We start from the raw sequence: 16,530 nt of genomic DNA, 5'->3' as shown, positions 1-16,530 counted from the left end.
CGCACAGCACACGGCAGCACACTCAGGACAGTGCACGCACAGCACACAGCACCACACTCAGGACAGGGCACGCACAGCACACGGCAGCACACTCAGAACAGTGCATTCACAGCACACAACACATAACAGTAGCAGCATGCTCAGGGCATCAGCTCCTGCCCTTTAAGCTGGAATCTTTCCCTAGAAGCCGTTTCTCCCAGGCCTGCTGGCTCTGCTTTCTCAGGCCCTGTGTGTGTGTGTGCATGCACGTGTATACACATGTGGGTGTGCATGCATGTGCCTGTGCATGTTCATGCCTAAAGCTGCTCATTTGGAATTGATCGTGAGAAAAGCTTGTGCTGGGCTCCCAAGGTGGGATTGGGTGGCTGCAAGTGGTGTTGCCTCTCCCCAGATCCACACATTCAGCTCCCCAGGAAGGAACAGCTTCTCCTGATAAGTTTCCACATACCCCCAAGACGGGGGGTGGAGCATGGGGGCTGCAGGCAGCCTCAACCTTGGGCCAAAGTGCAAAGGACCTGCCCCTCCCAAAGACCTCCTTCAAAGGGTCATGGGGAGGCCATGACTGTCCCTCATCCCAGACTGGCTGTGCAGGTGGTGGGTAATGAGCAGACAGTCTACACCTGCATGTGTGGCCAGATGCAGGAGACTGAGGTGCCGGGTGCATCTCATGGGAACCTGAATTAGCGGGCTGGGCTGATACTGAGGGGGCTGAGGAACGGCAGGCACAGGGCAGAAGAAAGCGTGTGGGAGACCAGGGCTGGGGACAGGACAGCCACAGAGCACAGGAGACTGCCCAGGGGAGGAACGGGTCAGCAGCCAACCCTGGATTGTCCTGGCTCCCATTAGCACACACTCTGTCTGCTTGACTGGCCATGGGGCACCCAGACGTCCAGCTAGACATCCTTCTGGGTGTGCATGCAGGCGGCTCCACCTGAGAGCAGCACTGGGATCGGTGGGCTCAGTGGATGGCTCTCTCCATCACAGTGGGCCCTGTCCACAGGCTAAATGCGCAAGCTCCCCCTGACCATTTAAGCCGTGACGTGGGTCTCTTCTTGTCTTTGGACTTGGACCAAAACATTGCTTCTTCTTGGTCGCCAGCCTACTGCCTGCAGATGGGGACTAACACCACTGCCTTCCCTCCATGCAGGCTTTCAGACTAGCTCTGGACCTCCTGCTTGCTGACCGCAGATCTCCATAATCTCATGGCTGATTCCTTACAGTAAATCTCTTTTTATATCCTATTGGTTGTATCTCTAGATAACCCTGACTAATACAGGCAGGTCATTCTGTCCTTTTGGCACACAGAACTCCTCTTCTGGGCTCTGTCCCCCTGTGAGAGTCCCATAGCCCCCCACACTTAAGAGCTGGCCACAAGCTGCCTGAGGCTGAGAATCAGGATGGCACAGGTTTCCGGCACCAAGCCTGCAGTTGACCCTGGCACCATCCGAGGCCATGAGCCGGGCCTCAGGTGAGGCCTCCCACAAGACACCACCACCATCATGTTCACAAACATTCTTCTGTGGGCCTTGTTGGCTGTGCCCATGACCTGCTGAAATATCCCCATGGAAGAAGGTGGTTCCCTCAGCCCCCATAAAGCTATTCACGCTCCCTGCAGCCCTGTACTCTCAGCCACTGCCCGGGAGGAGGAACAAAGTCTCTGCAGGGGCTGTAGTCAGTGACCCCCAGATAGCCGGCAGTAGGGAGGGGACCTAGAGCAGGGCCTTCAGTATCCAGGCCTGGAGCCCAGCTGGCAGCTCTGCCTATGGCCCTCCTAGCACCTGCTCATCCTGGTCCTTATCAGCTGACCACTGCTCTGGGGCCCCCTCCTGCAGGAGAATGTCTGAGGCTGGGAGAGGCTGGAATGGAGCTGGAAGTTGTGGTCTGATGCTCCACTCCTCCCAACAGAGGACAGTGGCTCTCCCTGGGAGACTTCACCCCTCCAGACCTGGCCCAGGTCCAACCCACAACAACAGGGGAGGAGGCAGAGGCTGGAGGGGGCTGGGCTGCTGCCAGAGGCCCACGGGCAGGCAGAGTGCTGAGGATTAGATCAAGATGATTAGCAGGAGGATGACATGCACCCTGGAGCCTCCAGCCCAGGTGCAGACCTGGGGCTTCAGTGGAGAGGATGTGTGTGCAGGTACATGTGTGTCTGTGCTTACTACTTTAGGAGGACACCACATGTGACCAGAGTTCCTTTGCAACTTCCCCACACTGGCCTGGCTGGTCAGATGTGTCTCAGGGTAGAATGTGGCCAGGCTCTTTCGGAGAAGAATCCAGCTGACCCCTGGCTCCACCTCCTCAGGAGCCTAGGACAACTGCCCTGTAAAAAGGCACAGCACAGAGGCTGCCCCCCCCCATGTCCCCCATGCTGTGACTGCTTCCTTATTTCCTCACTTTCTAGCTGGGGCCCTCTGCAAGGCATGGACTCCCAGTGAGCCGGTGGAAAGGCCACCGGTCTTCTAAGTAATATTTTAAGCCTTGACAGTGGCCAGACTCCCTGCGGGATGGTCTAGCTGCAATGCCCCCAGGGAGGCCTGGAGGTGGAGTGGGCAGACAGTGCTGCTTCCATGGTAGGGGACACCCTCCCTCTCACCCCAGTCCCCAAGCCCCATCAGGAACTCAGAGGCCAGGCAGAACCATAGGGCCCTTCTCCTTTCTCTTTAGGCTTTAGCCAACAAAGTGCAGAAGGCTACATGGGGGCCTTCACCCCTGTACCCATCTGCTCTGAGGCCACAGCCTCAACCCACATGGCTGCCCTGCCAGCCCCTCGCTGCACCAGCAGCCCTCCCCTGTGACACTCAGACATGTTCATGCCTTCTAAATTCCTCCTGGCATCTCTTCCTCAAACAGGATGAGCAAAGAGAGCTTTTACTTCCTCAAGATGAGGCACAAGGTATTTATAGCATAGGTGCATGGAGGCAGGATTGGGGCAGCCAACAGTGCCTGGTACACCCCAATTTGCATACCTGGTAACCTCACTCAGGCTGGGAGTAGGAAGCTGGCTGCTTTGCATGAAGGCCAACAATGAAGAGGTGAGAGAAAGGGAGGCTGAGCACAGGCACCTGTCCCTCTTAGAGTGTCCTCTGTGGCCCTCATCTCCACCCACTGTTCTGGGAGTGCAGGGAAGGCAGGGTGAGCTGGGGGGCCGGGCACAAGGTTTCTCTGAGTTGCCAACTCTTCCCTTCTACCCCCAGGCTTCCCTGGAGGAGGATGTCAAGGGCACCACCCTCCTCATCACCTTCACCTCATAATGCTCGAACCATGGAATTGAAAACCACCCCCTACCATTCAAGGGCAGATAGACGCAGAGAGAGGCTGACTCCAAGCCAGACAGGTCCCGAGGGCCTCTCTCAGCCTTGGTTTCTCCACAGCATGAGCTCAGGACCTGGAGGGAATGAGCTCTGAGCCTCTCTGCTCACGGTGGGCTCAGGTGTCCCCGGGGCTGGTGAGGAGCACAGGCTCGGAATCAGCACAAGGCCCTCCCTGCAGATCTCACACCCATCCCACTGTCCCTTACTCTTGTCCATGCTCTCCACTCCCCTTGTGCTTCAGCTGCTGGTGAGTAAACATGTAAGTGACAGGTGTAACCTATGTTGCCCTGCAGGCAGAGGATCGTCTTGAGGGTCCCACTGATTTTCATAGCTCTCCTTGTCCTCTGGGGAAGGGGAAAGAACCCCGGGGCTCCTGCTCCCTGACCTTGGGACTCTGTCCTGGGGGCATCAGAGGCCACGCCTCTAGAGTAGAGGTGAAGGTGATGAGGAGGGTGGTGCCCTCGACATCCTCCTCCAGGGAAGCCCAGGGGTAGAAGGGGCGAGTGGGCAACTCAGAGGAACTGTCAGCAAAGGGGCACAAATCTGGTCATCCAACCTGTCGGAGGTACACAATCCTGAAGGGTGTGGATGTCTAGGGCATAAGCAATGTCCAGATAAGTGACCTGCCGGGCACAGTCAGGCTACTCTGCTTCCAGGGGGCTTCCTAGGGCCAAGAGTTTCATATCAGGCCAGCAGGGTCTCCTAAGAAGCAGATCTCATGACAAAACCCAGGGACCTAGTGAGCCTGAGCAGGGTGGAGTGCCACACTCAGCCTGAGAACCCAAGTTCTCTCTTTGCTGAGCCCAAGGAATGATGTCTCAGGTGCCCCCCAAAGCTTGCCAGATAAAAATGCCACCAAGAAAAGGGAAGGGCTATGGGCAGGGTGGGGGATGCTCCAGTGCAGCCCAGACTGCATGGGGAGGGGAGGACATGCTGGAGGAGAGGACACCAGCCCAAGGTCTGGGCTCTCAGCACCGACGTGTGCAGCTGGCCTGTGGTCGCAACCCTCACCCTATGCCTGGGCCTGGCTTCTGGGCTACACCATGAGCAGCTTCTCAGAAAGACATGTGGTTTGAAAGAGCATCCACCCTCTCCGGAAATGTGGCCCAAGTGTCTAATGCTGGGTGACATTGGAGGGAGGGGGCTGTGATGTGGCAACTGAGGGAGGGCCCCACGGTGATGACAGCAGGCCAGCTGAGGGCCAAGCAAAGGCCAGAGGCGGGAAGAGAGTTCAAGCCTAGGCCCCTAGCTGCCACGACTGCAGGGATCCAGAGGAGAACACTTCCCAGGGTCTAGCATTCTGGCAGTAGGGCCAGTACCCCCAGTAGGGCCACAGGGTCCACCAGTCACACAGACATATAAGCCACTGTGCCTCCTGCCTCACACCATGGCCACTCTCCCTGAGGACCTGTCCACAGCCTGGTCCTGCAGGAACAAAAGTGGGCGGGGAGGTTTTGAGGGCTATCACTCATCCCTTCCAGAAGCTAACAATGGGCTCTTTGCCACTGTTGAGAATGAGGAGGTCACATGGCCCAGGAGGGAATATTTCTGTGGCCAGTGTCCACACCCAGCTTGCTGTGCAGCAAGGAAGCAAAAGGGTGTGCCTGGTGTGCCTCCCGTCCTGCCCAGCCGGGCACCCCAGGGGCCTCTACCCCATCTGCAGGCATCAGGCCGCACAGCAGCCATTCTGTAGCTCCAGCCACCGTACTCGATGCCTGGGGACAGTTCAGTGACTACACTTGTCCCAGCTTATTTGTTCCTGAAGCCATGGATTTATATTGGCTCAGCAGCAGTGACCCAGGAATGGATTAGTACATTGGAGGCACTGCACTAAGCCTGTCCAGTTAACTTTGATTCCACAGCGGGCTGAGAAAACCATTGCCATTTGGAGGTCAGACATAAACCTGGACTTCTCACTGCAATGGGGGGGAGGGGGGTTGTCAAACCCAGGGGCCCACCAGAGGTGTGGTAGGAGCCAGCTTGGCTCTGGGCTCAGTCACCAGAAGTCAGTTCCTCTATCAGGGATGGGTCATCTCCCTACCTGGCCACTGTTCACAGCACCCACAGCTGGCCCTGCCCTAACCTCACGCCCAGCCTTACCACCACCGTGGGGTTTCCCAGCACCTGCTGCAGGGGCCACACCCCATGAGCCAGGGATTAGGTCACAGCCACAAGGGAGGGAAGCAACCCTGTGAATAATTTTCCAGGCAGTACCTGCTGGCCTTGCCTGGCAGGAAAGCAGGACAGGTCCCCACACAGGGCACTTGGGCAATCTGGCTTCAGCTAACACCAGGGTCCAACCCCGAGGGCCAATCCTGGCTCCCTCCAGTGGCACAAGGATAGTTAGGCTATGTGTTCCCACCCCAGAAAGACACCCTACCTTTGTCCCATAACCATTGACAATCTGTCCTTAGGTGTAGGCTCACCTTTTGGTTTACTGCTCAGAATCTCAGGCCTGGCACCTCTGGGTTGCCTTTTCCCCACTTAAGAACAGTTATGAATCGGTGATAAGCCAGTCTGGAAGCAGGTGGATGAGTACCTCTCCACCTCTTCCCAGCTGTGTGGCCCCAGAGAGTCCCTTAACCTCTCGGTGCCTCTGTGGACTCATCCATAAGGTGGGAGTGGTGACCGGCACCTCAGGGGTTGCAGTGAGGATTAGGTGAGGTGCAGGATCTGGTGGTCCCCATGCTCAGTAACAGCTCCTGTCATCACTGCTATGTCATTACTGGGTTCATAAATGGAGCCCCTAAAACCAATGCGTGTCCTTTTCCCAAGTCCATATGCCCCTCAATGCACAGAGAAAGGGAGCCTCATAGCAACGGGGCTCCCCCACACCTATTTCTGATTAGACAGAGGTACCCAAGTTCCAAAAACCCAGCTGAGGAGCATTGACCAAAAGGCTGATCCAATGCAGTGGAAAACTACTGCAGCCCCATCGTATCCAGACAGAAACTGCCCGGAGTCTGATTGCAGTGGGAAAGAGAACTGAGCAGGCCCGCTGGGCAGGGACCACCATGGGGACCCGGTAGGCTTCTCTCCCCTGATGCAAAAGCCCGGGCATTGAGGGACTGCCCTGACCTGGATGGAAATGCCTCGGCCGGCTTCTCCCGCGGAGCTCGAAGTCCCGTGTATGCCTCGGGTTTCCCCATCTGGGGCCAAACGCATGCACGCCCGCTACAGGCGGCCAGCACCCTGGTTTCCACCCTTCCCGGCCAGGGGCTCCCGCCCCGCAGAGTTTCAAGGCCACCCTGGCCTCTGCCTGCACCCCCAGAGCACCCAGGCCGCCCCATTCACAGCCTGGACCTCGCACGGTGTCGCGGAGTCAGGGGCACAGGAGCGTTGGCCCCCAGCCCAGCCCACGGGGATTGCTCCGCCCGCGCTCCCGCCCGGAGATGTCTTGATCGCGGCTGGCGGGAACAAAGCCCGCCCTCGAGAAACTTCTGTGCGCGACGATCTCCTTGACTCAGCAGCAGCCGCCACCGCAGGTGGCTGCCTCCCCCAAACCGCGCATCTCAGAGAGGCGCTAGCAGTCCCTCGCCCGCGGGAAGCTCTCCTGGCCACCTGCTCGGGCCCCCAGCCCCCGCCGATCTGTCCATCCTCTCCCCAGTCTCCTACCCGCAGCCACAACCCATCCTCCTCCCCTCCGCACCTGCTGTAGCCGGGTCCCCTTCCCCCTCTGCCCGCCCTCTCACGGCTTGGGGGCTTCCCACCTGGGAAGCTGGCAGCAAGAAGGGGCAAATTTTGCATCCGATTCGCCTCGGTCTCGCCCTTCCCCCGCAGTGGGGCTCGGGGCGCACGGCCAGTGCCCAGACTTTTGGCCGCACCCGGCATCCCCAGCTGCGCAGGCCCCGGCGCCACCTCGCTCCAGCCGGCCGCCGCCCAACGTCAGAGGGCACCTGCCTCGCCCTTGACGTCAGTAGGTCAGAGCCCGCGCACCTGGGCCGCACCCCACGGCGGCGCCCAGCCTCCGCGCCCGGCTCCCAGCGCACTCACCGTGCCTGCGCGGCCGCCGCGCTCCGCTCCACGCTCTGGCCACCGCGCGCAGCCCGCTCTCGCTTCATTCAACCGCTCCGGGCCCGCCCCCGCTGCAGAAGATGGGCGGGGCTCCTGTCGCCGCAACTGCCTGGCCTCACCCACTTCGGCCAATGGCAGCGCCGTCCGGGCCAGGCCCGCGCCCCGCCCCCGCGCCCCAGCGGCCCACCGAGGTGACAGCTGCGAGAGCGCGCTGCGGGGGCGCGGCGGGGGCGGTGCTGACGCAGACAGGACTGAGGGGCGAGGAGCCGGGACAGGACCGCGATGGGACGGCCACGCGCTCGACTCCCCAAGTGCCAGTGCTCAGAGCCCAGCGCGCCCATGGAGCCCGGCGCGGGGCCGCGCGCTTCCGCTGACTAATTCCCCCCACCCCCACCCCGCACCAAGAGATGTGGCGTCGTGTTGCTGCAGGTCCCGGGGGGAGGGGGGCCGAGAACGCAAGGACTTCCAGGCTGACTTGAGATTCGTACCTGCGCTGTGGAAAGGCCGCTCCGGTGGCTGTGGGGGAGTGAAGGGAAGCCACAGTTTCCCGCCCCAGTCCCTGGGGAAGGCCGCCCCAGTATGGGGCCAGATGGGACTGGGCGGAGCCATGGGGATGTTAGGGGCTGTGGGAGAGCAGCCGCCAGGCGAAGGTCACTGCCCTCCTCGGTCTGGCTTCCAGGTCAGTACTGCCCCACCTGGGCGCACCTACTCGGGTGGGTCGGGGTTGTGCCCTGAGAGCGCCGCAGCTTGGGGCATCCAGGGAGTCTCCAGCCCGTTGACTTCTTCAATGAACGATCCTCTTTTTGACATTAACTCAGGAGGGAGTCCCTGGGGTGGGGCCTTGTTTGAATTCCTACCAGTGTTCCCTGCTGTGTGACTTTGAGTAAGTTGCTTAACTCCTCTGAGCCTGGGTCTCTTCAACTGTAACAGCATTTCCTCAAAGGGCTGTTGAAAACATTAAATGGAGCAAAACAGGAGATGAGATTAGCTCATGTAAAGACTTGTGAGAGTTGCTTAAGTTAACAGGTAATCATGATAATACTTCACAAATCTTTCCTTTTTAGTTTCAGGAAAATGAATTTTAAAAGAAGTTTGCAGAAATCAGGAGTGCATGTATATGGATCCCGAGATGAGCTGGATGAGGGAGGATGACCAGACCAGGGCTGCAGGCCGGTTAGGGGCCCATGAAGGGAGGGGTGCAGTCAGGGCCTGACCTGTGCAGTGGGGGGCTGCAGTGGAGAGGAGGTGTTGGGCTTTTGGGGAGAATTGTGCATCCCACACCGTTACTTATGAAATGCCCTTCCTTCCTTCCTTCCTTCCTTCATCAGAGGGCTGGGTTTGCCACCCTGACCTGAGTGATATCGGGCTCTAGAGCAGCCCCCCTCTCCTGGAAACTGAGGCAAGGCCCCAGTGCCATTGCTGACACTGCCTTGTAAGAGAAAAAGCACCACCTGTGGTTCCTGGATGGAGAAGTTCCCTCCAAGAGGACAGGGCTGTGCTGAAGAGGCCCAGGCCGTGCTGAGAGTGGACAGGGGCACACTCTGAAAATGTCCCTGAGTGGAAAGGGCGCCAAGCACCTCTGCAGACGTGGCCTACGGGGTGGGCCTGCTGGGGGAGGCATTTCCAGGCAGGGCCGACTGCAGGTACTTTTGCTGGGTGGGGAGCTCCCTCTCTGTGCTGGGCATGTGGACAGAGCCGGCCCACTTTCTGATGGTTTTGTTACAGAAGTTCTTCAAATGTCAGAAGCACGATTGGACTCAGTTGCTCCTGAAACTTAATTTTGGATTATATCCCCAAAACTTTGTTCACACAATGTTTTTTCTACAAACAATTTTCACATTTTATTAAAAGGAAGAGTTTATTTTTAAAGAGGTAACCACCACAGGGAGGTTACCGTAAAGACCAACAATAGGGAATGGAGAGGTATTGGATTTGGCCACATACTGCCTCCTGCTGTGGGCTCAGCTCAGACCCCACCAGGCTTCCCTCTCAGACGCCAGCCGAAAGGCGAGTCCACAGCAGACGTGGCAGGAGCACTGACACAGAGTGCAGGCCCTCGGTTCTGTCTCCAAGGGCTGGTTCTGGTGCCAGTCACTTCCAGAGGCCCCAGGAGCACATGGCCACACCCTGTGCAACCTGGGGGTAGAGTCCAGGTGGTGAGCAGACCAGTAGGTGGGTGGGGCCGCTGTGTGGTGGGGTTCGGCTGTGCAGGAGTTGGGAGGGCGGGGAGGAGGCCTGCAGGAGGTCAGCCACAGAGCACAGCGCGCTTTGGAACAAAGGCTGCCAGATTATGTGCCTGGAACATTCTGAACTCATAAATTCTATCCTGGTAGTTTTATTTTTTTTTCCTTCCTTTTTTTCAGAGAGGAAATAATTAAAAGAAAAAGAAAGAACCCGAGTCCCGCTGGCTCCCTGTGGCCCTTTGGGGGCAGCACTGCTGCCTGTTTGGGCATCTTTAGGGGACTCAGAACAGGCGCTGCACATTCTTAGGGCCAATTATTCCAATTACTGTTCTCTGACATCATCTCTGGAGGCAGCCTGAGGAGCTGAGGGATGGAGGCTTGCGGTGCATGTCCCTCTCCCTGGACTCTGCTGGCCTTAAGGACGTTGAGGAAGAGCCATCTCAGTATCAGAAGAGAAGAGGAGACAGACAGACTTTCTCAGGCTTTGGCACAGGTTAATGGCCTAGCTGGAAAGGTGGCCCAGTGTGGGGGTGTGGCCCAGAGAAAATGCCTCCTGGTGCTTTGAGTGGGCGTGATGTCTGGAGAACACTTAGAATCCTGCGAATGTGCTGTGTCTGTGGCCACACTCTACGTCTGCTCTGTGGAGTCACTCAAGCCTGCCTCTCCTCCTTCCTTGACTTACACAAATGGCTGTTTTGACCTACTGAAAACTAACACCAAGTCTTGGAAGTGATGAAAACATCATTTCATCATTTGGAAGTCTCAGGCTATGACCTTGCAGTAAAGAAACTAGAGAAAGTTCCTAAAGAAATATTTAAAGATACAGTTTCACTGTTTTGCATGGGGAAGAGGATTTTGCTGCAGCTCTGAGTGGATGTGGCTCCGGGTGACAGCAGCTGGCCCCTCAGTTACAGAGTGTGGCCGTGGGCATGTTTTAATCCGTCAGTTGCTGTGTTCAGGTCAGGGATTGCTACCTGCAGTCTAGGTGCGAGCCTGAGACACAGCTTCCCAAAGAACAGTGGTCTCAGAGCAGTGAGCAGAGTTGTCTGCACTTCTTGGATGGCAGAGCTTCACAGGGAATAGGATTGTCAGGGGAGGGAAGGCTGTGAGCGCTGGGGAGGTCTTTGGTAGCAAGACTCCATGGATGGTAAAAAGCATTTTCTGTCTTCAAAATTGTCATTCCACGCCAGGGAGAGGCCTTAGATCAGGGTGAGGCTGGAGGACTCCCTTGCTGGCCATGCTGTTGGCTTTCCTGGGCCTCGGTCTCCTGCTCTGGTCACAGTCCAGCAAGACACACAGCAAGTTCTCTGTGGGAGCTGTCATCTTTGTCACCACGTTGGAGCTCCGTTTTCTGCCCACATTGCTTCTCTTTCCTTCACTGGATCGGGACCCTGGCCAACTCTGTACAAATGCTGCTGCCTGGTCTGGGTGACAGCAGCCTGGCAAATCATGAGTGGCCGACCGGGCAACAGTCACTCCACTGTCCTCCTTCTTTGTGTCTCCTGGAACACAACAACTCTGGGAGATGGACTTTCAATTTGATCTTTGTCTTTTTTTTTTTTGAGACTCTTCCACTGTTAAAAGCAGCTACCAGAGAATCTGATCACACCACAGGGGACCACACACCAGGTCTCAGGTTTCTTCCAAAGTGCTGGTGTGTGGTGGGACTTGCCCTGGGGTTACAGATGTGCAGCTAAGTCACATGTGAATAATACGGCATTTAAGTTGCTAACCCAAGCTGTTCTTGTCGGCAATGAAGGAAACTTGGGTCCAAAACTGCAGAGACCGCCATTCACAAGTGCTGGAGGGGGGATAGCACAGTCTCTGCACTGGGGCAGGTGGCTTCCATGTCTCGCTCTCTCTAGAAGCCACCAGCTAATTCATCAGTGCTCAGACCCCGGTGTTGCAGGTCAAGGTTTGTGTAGAAAAGCTGGCGTGTGGAATTCCCTGCCTGGCCAGAGGGCTCTGAGCTCTGAGACAGGACTGAGAGCCCTTGGGGACCCAAAGTTCTGGAACACACGGACTCAGCCAGGTGAGAAGGCCCCTCTGATACCAGAATTTCATCTTCAGTAGGTTCTTGGTCTCGGTGATTTGAAGAATAAATCCGCAGGCCACAGATCAATGGTAAAACAGGATTTATTTACAGAAAAGAATACAAAAATACCAAGCTCCCAAGTCGGGAGAGGAAAGCTCTCTCTCTTTCTGTCTGTCTCTCTTCTCAGGCTCTTTGTCTAGTCTAGGGGTATACATAGTTGCATGGGGCCCTCTGTAGTTACATTTATTGTGTTTGGGACCCTCTGCACAGGGGGCGGGGGGGCGGCGCGGTGGTCTACCCTCCAGCCCACTGGTTCCTCTGCTCACTGCCATTGCACCAACATCGCCAAGGTGGGGGCAGCCCGTCCACCCCCAGCTCCACAAGCTGGCTGGGATGCCACTTGTCCTATATCACCTCCACACTCTGTGGCAAGGAATTTCAGGGCTGTTGAAAAAGGTCTGATGGCTTGTGCAAAGTGCCTGCATTTCCTGCTCTGGCCACTTGAACGGCCCCATCCTTGTCTTGCACAGCCAGGGATGGCTGCCCAGCACTGCCTGGAGGAGTAATTTGAATTTTCACTGGGTATCTGATTGTGTGGTCTTTCTGAATCTGGAACTGCCCTGGCCTGCCCACCTTTGGCACCTGCCCTGCTGGTCTGGGGGAGGAGGTGAGTTAGACGGTTCACTTGGCTGGGACCTCACATTCCAGAAGGACCTCACGTCAGGTAAGGGATTAACTCCACTTCCAGTATGATTGTATGTGCATGAGGCCTGGGCCCTGGCAGCCTCTTGGTTGGCGCCCATCCGGGCCCACCCAGCTGTGACTAGATTGTATTGCATTGAGGGAATTCAATGTTAAAATCATTAAATGAGTGCATATGGTTCATAGGCAAACTGAGCTAGTGCTGCTTTGGGCCTCCTTCCTGCTCTCTTCTGTTGAGAACTCAGCATATGGAAGTGGCAAGTCCCTTTCCCTGCCACCAAGCCCTGCCCAGGGCATCATCCCCCAAGCTGCCACTTCCCAAGGTGAGTTTCAAGGAGGTAGGACTTTGGAACTTTGCCCAAGATCTACAGAATCCTGACTTGCTTGGGTGGAAGGGTAAGGGGAGGAAAGGGAACGTGACCTACCCACACTCTTGGCTGTGTGCAGAGCTCCCTGAAGAGTGCAGAGCTCCCTGACATGTGCAGAGCTCTCTGACGTGTGCAGAGCTCCCTGACATGTGCAGAGCTCCCTGACATGTGCAGAGCTCACTGACGTGTGCAGAGCTCCCTGACATGTGCAGAGCTCACTGACGTGTGCAGAGCTCCCTGACATGTGCAGAGCTCACTGATGTGTGCAGAGCTCCCTGAAGAGTGCAGAGCTTACTGATGTGTGCAGAGATCTCTGAAGAATGCAGAGCTCACTGACGTGTGCAGAGCTCCCTGAAGAGCGCAGAGCTCTCTGAAGAGTGCAGAGCTCACTGACGTGTGCAGAGCTCACTGACATATGCAGAGCTCCCTGAGTGTGCAGAGCTCCCTGAAGAGTGCAGAGCTCCCTGAGTGTGCAGAGCTCCCTGATGTGTGCAGAGCTCCCTGAGTGTGCAGAGCTCCCTGATGTGTGCAGAGCTCTCTGATGTCTGCAGAGCTCCTTGATGTCTGCAGAGCTCCCTGAGTGTGCAGAGCTCCCTGAAGTGTGCAGAGCTCCCTGAAGAGTGCACAGCTCCCTGAGTGTGCAGAGCTCACTGACGTGTGCAGAGCTCCCTGAGTGTGCAGAGCTCTCTGATGTGTGCAGAGCTCCCTGATGTGTACAGAGCTCCCTGATGTGTGCAGAGCTCCCTGAAGAGTGCAGAGCTCCCTGAGTGTGCAGAGCTCCCTGAAGAGTGCAGAGCTCCCTGAGTGTGCAGAGCTCCCTGAAGAGTGCAGAGCTCCCTGAGTGTGCAGAGCTCTCTGATGTGTGCAGAGCTCTCTGATGCGTGCAGAGCTCCCTGATGTGTACAGAGCTCCCTGATGTGTGCAGGCCTCCCTAATGTGAGCGTACCTTCCTGATGTGTGCAGGTCTGACCGGTCAAGTCCAGGGTGGGATGAGCTGCTGGGAAGACTACTGGGGATATCAGATGAGAGAGACCAGGGGTTAAAGAGGAAGATGCCCACAGGTCCTGAGATTCCTTCCAGGAAAGTATTTGCTGTCCATAGCATCAAGTGGGTACCACCAGGACTATGTTCACAGGGTCTAACCTGATCTGACTGGGAACATGCTGCCTGCTGGGCTGATTGAACTTGGGTGAACTCTGAGATGGTGAACAATAGCTGAACCTACTCAGTGACAAGGAAATCTTTCAAAACTTCCTATGTCTGCTGCTGTGCAGCCAGTATCCGCAGGCAAGCTGGGCCCTTTCCCACTTAGAAGACTTAGGATTTTCATTTTCCTCATCACAGGGTAGAAATGTGATTTTTCTGGCTTGCTGAGAGGCCTGGATGTTCTAGTTAAGCACTGGGAACGCGGCTGTCCAGAGAGGATTTGAAGAGGGAGCTCAACTTCCTGACCCCAAACGGGCTGTTCCACTCGCAGGAGGGGCTGGCTGGTGGCTTTGCCAGGCCCTCCGGCATCAGGGTCTGTGGGCCATGCTGGGCCTCCCCAGTGCTCTTCGAGGCCTGTGTCTATTCCCCACGCCATCCTGTGCCCTGACTGCTCCTCCTCTGGCTGGGGCAGGGACAGATCTGCCAGACCCTTTTGTGTCACCTCAGTAGCTCTGTTGCCAGCAATTCCAGGGAGCAGTGAAGATAGCTCTTCAAAGAACTGTTCTGCTCTCCTGGGGTTTTTGTTACTTTTATACTCTTATAGTAGGAGTAAGCAGGAGTGTTATCCATCATCATAGTGTACATTAAACGGGTCCCTTCACAGCTTACAAGGTCACAAAATACCCCCCATCTCAAGGATTAGTAATGTTATGACTCATCACGGTGTTTCTTCTCTGGATTAAATTCACACTTAGTCAATACTTCCCCAGTGTGTTATTGATCATGTGAGTGAGGGTACTTCGTGCCCTGGGTCTTTGGAACATCTGGTCTCCTAACTTTATCTCTGACAGAAAGACTTGGATGTAAATAAACAGTTTCAGATGGTAGCACATGGCCCATCCAGTTGGCCAGGGCCTGTCCACTAGCACCCTGTGTCTGATGGCTGTTTTGGATAAGAGTGGCCACTGTTAGCTCTGCTCCCCAGAATTGCCTCACCATGACCCTTCCAGATGCTCCAAGCCAGGCCATTAACAAACTGGGCACCCCCAGTCACTGTGGCCGCCCCTGCGCTCCTAGGCAGACCCCTAGCCCTGTCCCTCCATCCCACCCCCAGCACCAGCCCTGCTCCCTGCAACTCCATCCAGGCCCCCATCTCCTTCCAAGTCCTCCTCTGACACCCTAAAAATGACCATTAACTCAGTTTGCCTTGCTGTTCTCAGTAGGGAGCCACTGAGAGAGGCACCCTGCCCTTGGGGCCTACAGACGTGGTGCCTGTTTCAGAGAAAGGTGGGATGACACCGGTCACAGTCCTGTGACAGGGACATGGGATGCAGGGCCCAGTGAGAGACACTAACTTTCTGACACCCCTGACTTGGTCCCCTGAGCTTGGACTAATTGTTCTTAAAAATCCACTAGGGAGAAGTGGTTCTTAGGGGCCCCATGCTGAAGTAGGGTACATGCCCTGGCCACTCCCCGGGAGGCCCTGGCACCCAGTGATTGTCACTGCAGTCACTTCCCAGGACACATCTGCCCACCACATGTCCTCATCTCTCATCAGCAGGAAAGGCAGCTTCAGGTCCTCTGGGCCTCACTTGCCAGTTCCTCTCTCCCTCCCTGTCTCTCTCCTGCCCCCACCAGCAGTGTCCCCACTTCACCACCACCCAGGCTGGGCCCGCCCCTCCCTCCTCCCCTCAGGCCCACCCTGTTCCTGTCTACTCTCCCCAGAGCCTCTGAGCCTTTGGCCACTGCTGCCAACACACCCAGCCAGCACTTCTAACCAGAACCCCAGGCCTAGGATCCTCAGAGACAGTGGCTCCCCCATCCCTGTGGCTCTGGCAGGACGATGGGAGGCCCTGGTACCTTCTGGAATGGTGGGGGTCCACCCACAGGAGATGGAGCTATCCAGACAGGGCAGCTTCAGGGAGAAAGGACAGAGCAGGCTGCTGGGAGCTGCAGGGGGAGGCCCTGGCCCAGGGGCTGGATGCCTCACTGGCCTTGGCCAGCCATTTGCAGCCAAGTCCCCTGTCCTTGCCCTGTGCTGCTGTGGAGCAGCCCACCAGAAGCCCCCACCTGGCACCCCCCCTCGCTGGGGAGCCCCTCCCAAGAGGAGCTTGTGCCCCGAGCTGCAGTCTGGCCATTGATGCTTTGTTTCCTGTGCCTTCTGTGCCCTCTGTGCATCTGCAGTGATGCCCTTGCTGCCTCAGCTGCAGTGCGGGCCAGAGTGGCGGCAGCCCAGGGCCGGGGGACTGAGTTTCCCAGGGCTCAGTCTCAGGGTTTCCCAAACTCGAATCTGGGACACTGTAGATTTTGAGCTTCCACTGCCTTCTGGGATCTTCTGGTTCTAAAAACTCATTTTTAAAAATAGACAATTATGTATATTTAAAGGGTTCAATGTGATTTTGATATACACAGTGTGGAAGGATTAAATCAAGCTAATTAATGTATTCCTTACCTTTTATTCATGATTTTTGTATGTGAGGTTGTTTAAAATCTGCTCTCTTAGCAATTTTGAGTATGAAATATGTCATTGTTAACTCTAATCACCAGGCCACAGTCCCCACAACTTACCCATCTCACTCTTGAAACCTGTTACCCTCTGACCAGCACCTCCTGCCAGGCCCTGGCAGCCGCCCTCTGCCCTCTGCTCTTACGAGTTCTGCTTGAACTCTAGTTGCTTGTTTAAGTGTTGGTGCCTGGCTTATTTTAGTTAGCACAATGTCCTCCAGGATCATCCATGTTGTAAATGACAGGATTTGCTATTTTTTTTTTTA

The sequence above is a fragment of the Otolemur garnettii genome, unplaced genomic scaffold (genome assembly GCF_000181295.1).
Source record: "Otolemur garnettii isolate 467f Iridium unplaced genomic scaffold, OtoGar3 scaffold00023, whole genome shotgun sequence".
NCBI lineage: Eukaryota > Metazoa > Chordata > Mammalia > Primates > Galagidae > Otolemur > Otolemur garnettii.
This window is presented reverse-complemented; position numbering follows the sequence as displayed.